Source organism: Triticum dicoccoides, chromosome 6B (assembly GCF_002162155.2).
Source record: "Triticum dicoccoides isolate Atlit2015 ecotype Zavitan chromosome 6B, WEW_v2.0, whole genome shotgun sequence".
NCBI lineage: Eukaryota > Viridiplantae > Streptophyta > Magnoliopsida > Poales > Poaceae > Triticum > Triticum dicoccoides.
The window spans coordinates 40,841,019-40,846,248 of NC_041391.1; the positions used below are offsets into that span (position 1 = coordinate 40,841,019).

Here is a 5,230-nt window from a genome sequence, read left to right on the forward strand (position 1 = left end):
TATTCACCTCTTCAGTACCCGCCAAGGCTTGAACTGAGAGAACGCAGCAAGCTTGTTCTTCATCTGGTTCTTGCAACAGTTCCAAGGCATGACAAACATCGTCAGATAGACATTCTCCAAAATCTCCGACTTGTATAGTTAACAGCTGAGCTGGTTGCTTGCACTTATGCTCTTTACTATATTTATCCCCACAGCGGAAACAAAGGCCATTGGCTTTGCGGAAATCGCGCAACTGATGCTCACGAGAAAAATCATCTGCTGGCCGGCGAGTTTCTGCTGCTCGGACCACCGCCCCAGCAGCATTAGGGGCTGCAGCAGGATGATGTCTGATGGTAGTTGCAGGTCGCATCCGAGGGCGTTGATGCTCTCCCCCAATCTCCTGCTCTTCTTCCTGGATGCGTGCTAAGGATGCAACCCTGGTCAGGCTTGCTGGGTGTTGCAGACGGACGGCAGCTCGCAGCTCATCACGTAATCCATGAACAAAATGAGAGGCAAACCACTTGGAGTTCAGGGAAGTATCAGTGGAAAGCAAATGATAAATACAAGCATCAAAGGATCGCTTGTACTCCGTCACAGTTCCTGTTTGCCGAAGCTGCAATAAAATTGACATCTGCCCATCATAATCATCAGTGCCAAACTCTGCCACTAGCACAACAATGAAGGCATCCCAAATAACCTGACCATGTGTGCGTTTGTAAGCTTGCAACCAAAGAGCAGCATGATCCTCAAAGTACAGTGTGGCAGTACTAATCCAGTGTCGACTAGGAACATTATACATGTCAAAGTATGTGTAGCAATTATCAATCCAGAGTAATGGAAACTGCCCTTTGAAGACCGGAAATGCATGTCTGGGAGGCTTGAGGTGAAATCCATCACGGCGGTCGTCGCGGTGCTCGTGGCAGTCATGGTCGTCGCCACAGACTCGGCGGCGCTCGTAGTAGTCGCCGGCGTCACGGCGGCGCTCGTAGTAGTCGTCGGCGTCGCGGCGGCTCTCGTAGTAGTCGCCGGCGTCATGGCGGCCCTCGCGTCGCCCACGTGGAAGCTCCTCACCGCGAGGTCCGTGCGGTAGGTTGCTCTCCTTGTCGGTGTGCCCCTGGCGGTGATCCTCGGGTTCGTCCTCGTCGGGTAGCGGCACGCGCAGGGGGGCACCGTTGCCTCCGAGCTGGGGGCTGCCGTTGCCTCCAAGCCGGGGGCCGCCGCCGATCTGATTTTGGGCGGGGTCGCTGGAAGGAGCAGCCGGAGAGCGCGCTCGCTTGACCTCGTCCAGATCCGCGCGCAACTCACGGAGCTCGGCCGTCACCGGAGCCAGCTTATCCTCGAGTGCTTTGGTGAAGAATTCCTGCAGGGATTGCTGCATCGTCTCTATCCCTAGCAATACGAATCGGGTCTGGACGTTTGGGGTTGGTGGAGGACGCGGCGCCGTTGTGTGGAGTGGAACAAACTGAGTCTGATACCAATTGTGATGTCCCTAGCCAGAGCTAGAAAGATCACAGGAGGAACAAGGGGAAAAGTAGCAGTTGAGCAAGAACGAAGGAGCTTGGGCAGCTCAATTTCATTCATTAATTCGATAGTGCTTGTTGGGAGGTTACAGGAGTACTTAAGCATTACCCTTACAGCTGGGCTCCACCGGGACTCACACACGCACGCTTACAGACACGTCATCGGCCGATGGGCCTGCCCTGTCATACACCGCCTTGTCAGTAGGTGGGGGTGTGACACAGATCCATGGTGAGCATCGGCGAGCATGCTCGTCCTCCTAACTCTACTTTCCTTCTTCCTAATCCCAGTTCATGCCCAGGTTGCGCCGGTGCGGTGGGGGGCGAGCGGCGCCGGCGTCCTCTGGGTCCTCTGCCATTACCAGATTCTTCCACATCCATAGGTGGAGCTATGAGCCGCCGCGCCGTCCCCGCTGGCAGGCGCATCTTGGAGCAGAACATCAAGGCCCGGTACCGGGCTGGAGCCATTGGCACCGACGATGCACTCCACCTGTTTGACGAATTGCTCCAGGTTGCCTGGCCCTCCTCGATCGCCGCCATCAACTGCCTCCTCATTGTCGTCGGCCGTGATTGCCATGCGCTCGCCGTCTCCCTCTTCAACCACATCGCAAGAGCCAAGGTGGCGCCCCACAATATCACCTACGGCATTCTAGTCGACTGCTGCAGCCGTGCTGGCCGCTTGGACCTTGGCTTCGCTGCCATGGGCCACATCGTTAAGACGGGATTTGCGGCAGGATCCGTTGTCTCTTTCAGCCACCTGCTCAGGGCCGTCTGTGCGGAGAAGAAGACCAGCTACGGAATGCACATCGTGCTCCGAATTATGCCTGAGCTTAACTGCATACCGGATGTTTACTCCTACAGCATTCTTTTCAAGGGCCTCTGCAACGAGAAGAGAAGCCAAGAGGCTCTCGAGCTGATTCACATGATGGTTGAGCACGGAGGTAGCTGCCAACCTAATCTGGTCTCATACAACACCGTAATTGATGGCTTGTTGAAAGAGGGTGAGGTGGGCAAGGCTTACAGCCTATTTTGTGAAATGGTACAGAGCGGGATTTTGGCAAATATTGTGACCTACAACTCAATCATCTCTGGCATGTGCAAGGTTCATGCAATGGACAAGGCTGAGAAGGTTCTTCAACAGATGTTTGATAGAGAAATTCTGCCAGATACTGCCACATATACTAGCCTAATACATGGATATTATTCATCAGGACAATGCAAAGAGGTGGAACGGGTTTTCGAGCACATGTCTATAAATGGTGTTCAACCAAATATGATAACTTACAATATACAGATGGATTATCTTTGCAAGAGCGGAAGATGCGCGGAAGCTAGGAAGATCTTTGATTCTATGGTCAGTTTGGGCCAAAAACCGTCTGTTACTACCTACAGTATTCTGCTTCATGGTTATGTTATGGAAAAATCATTTCATGATATGCATTGTCTCCTTGATTTGATGGTAGAAAATGGTATCTCACCAGATCATCATGTCTACAACATACTCATATCTGCATATGCTAAAGAGGAAATGGCAAGTGAGGTAATGCATATATTTACAAAAATGCGGCAGCAAGGATTGAACCCTAGTGTTGCGGACTATGGAGCGGTAATAAACTTGCTTTCCAGTATTGGCAGAATGGATGATGCTATGTCCCAATTCAATCAAATGATAGCCGAAGGATTAGCTCCTGATATCATAGTTGTCAACCCCCTTATTAGTGGTTTTTGTACTTGTGGCAAATGGGAGAAGGTTCGTGAACTATTTTCTGAAATGTTGAATCGCGGCACCTATCCTGATACCGTGTTCTTCACCACAATTATGGACCGCCTTTGTAAAAATGGAAGGGTTATGGAAGCCCAAGATATGTTTGACCTGATGGTACACGTGGGTGTTAAGCCTAATGTTCATACTTATGCCACATTGATGCATGGGTACTTTTTCGTTAGGAAGATGGATGAAGTGAGGAAGTTACTTGGCAATATGCTCTCAATTGGCTCGAAACCGGATTAGGAGTGCTCTGCTTCAAGGTTAGTGCCAGGCCATAATTAGGAGTGCTCTGCTTCAAGGTTGTCTGGACATGAATCTGGTCCAGAAGGCTGAACCAAACAATCCTTTTAGCTACTGGTTCAGATTCTGAGTAGTTAGCTGGTTCCTGGTTCCACATTTCATTCGACAACCAAAGGATTCCACATTTTATAGAGTAATTATGTACCCAGTTAGCCACCGAGAGGATTGACTCCTTGTAAAATAAAATAAAAGAATGTCGATAGGTCAACGCCTGTTGTATTAGTGGTGTTTGGGAGCCACCATTTGTGTTCATTATTAGGCATGGCCATGATGACATTCTGCTCTCGATCAGGTCGTCGGTGTGCCCGATGAACCCGCCAACCAGGTGAGCTGAAGGTGCATGGTGCCCAGACGCGATGAACTGATCCTGTTTTAGAGAGATGCTGAGAAATTAAGATACACGAATCCTTGTTGCTGGTGATATTTTTGGTACTGCCCCTGCCCATCTTGCCTTCAATTCATCCCGTTGAAACCATGTTTGAAAGTGGGTTTAAGTTTGAAACCATGTTCAGGCTGGCAGTTTCTGCATGCCCGGCCCTTCGGCTTGCCGTCCCGGGTGCCTAGGATCGTCGTGCTCCATGTAGGTTGCAGCAAGTAGTTTTCCTGCTGTAGTACTTTTGAACAGCTGGATGTAAATGGAACAAAAGTACTTCAACAGGCTAGTCTATGTTCTGTCAGTCATGTTTCAGAGTTATACAACACGCCCGTTTTTCTCTCAGTTTTGTTCTTGCATTTTTTTGCTCTTCTCTCTAACCTGGCAGTGTGTCTGCTACTTTTGTAATGGCCGACCGCAATTTCATTTGGCATAAAAGCTAAAGAAAACAAAAAACTATCAAAATCTCCACAGCTAAACGTTCCTCTGATGGGCCGGGCTTTGCTCATTCTCATGCCCAGCTACATGGGCCGAGGAACCTTCTTCCATGCTCTCTGCCCGAGGAAGTGCAGCACTGCATGCCTGCTCCCTAATTAGTCCCACCTCGCTAGTGTAGGCCACGCTGGCCCAGTTTATAAGGCGAGATGCTGTTGATGTAGCACGACCTTACTTGAACATGATCTGTTCTATAGGCTCGTACTGCTGCATCCTTTACCAATAAGGAGGCAAACACTTGATCCTGGATTGGCTTCTGTCTCTACAGGGTGGCCTAGAGGTTGTCTGACAGACTACAAATCCTTTATTTCTTTTTTTGTTTTCTGCAATTTGCAATTCCTTTCTTTACTTTCTTAACTAAAACATGTGAAGATCATATGCATTTCTCCTTTTGAATTACTTTAACCACATAATCTCTATCTTTGACCCCACACACCTGAAAGCATGTATGATAGTACGATTCAGTTCACAGTACAGTGGTGGCATTGAAGATAAAGCCAAAGAAGATGCACCCAGTTTCAATATATAGGACCTGCAGTGCATATTTCTCCACACACAAATTATTTTACATATAGATATGTGTTACATGAAGCTGGTAACCCAAATGCTCATCTTTCAACAGTTTCCTGCATCTGTAAAGTAACACCAAAACTCTGAAGATTTTGGTCACTCGTTTTCTGGTAACCCAAATGATCACCATAAAGGCAACACTGAATGATGGTCTCCATTAGGAAATTGTGTGTTCATGTCCCAGATTATTGCCAGAGCAAGAGTAGTAGAACCTTGCAAACTCACTGA

At 48.9% G+C, this 5,230-nt stretch overlaps 1 pseudogene; it reads left to right on the forward strand.

Annotated features, from left to right (window-relative positions):
* Positions 1–4,597: 4,597 nt before the first annotated feature.
* Positions 4,598–4,727, forward strand: LOC119327184 (annotated as a pseudogene).
* Positions 4,728–5,230: the final 503 nt, after the last annotated feature.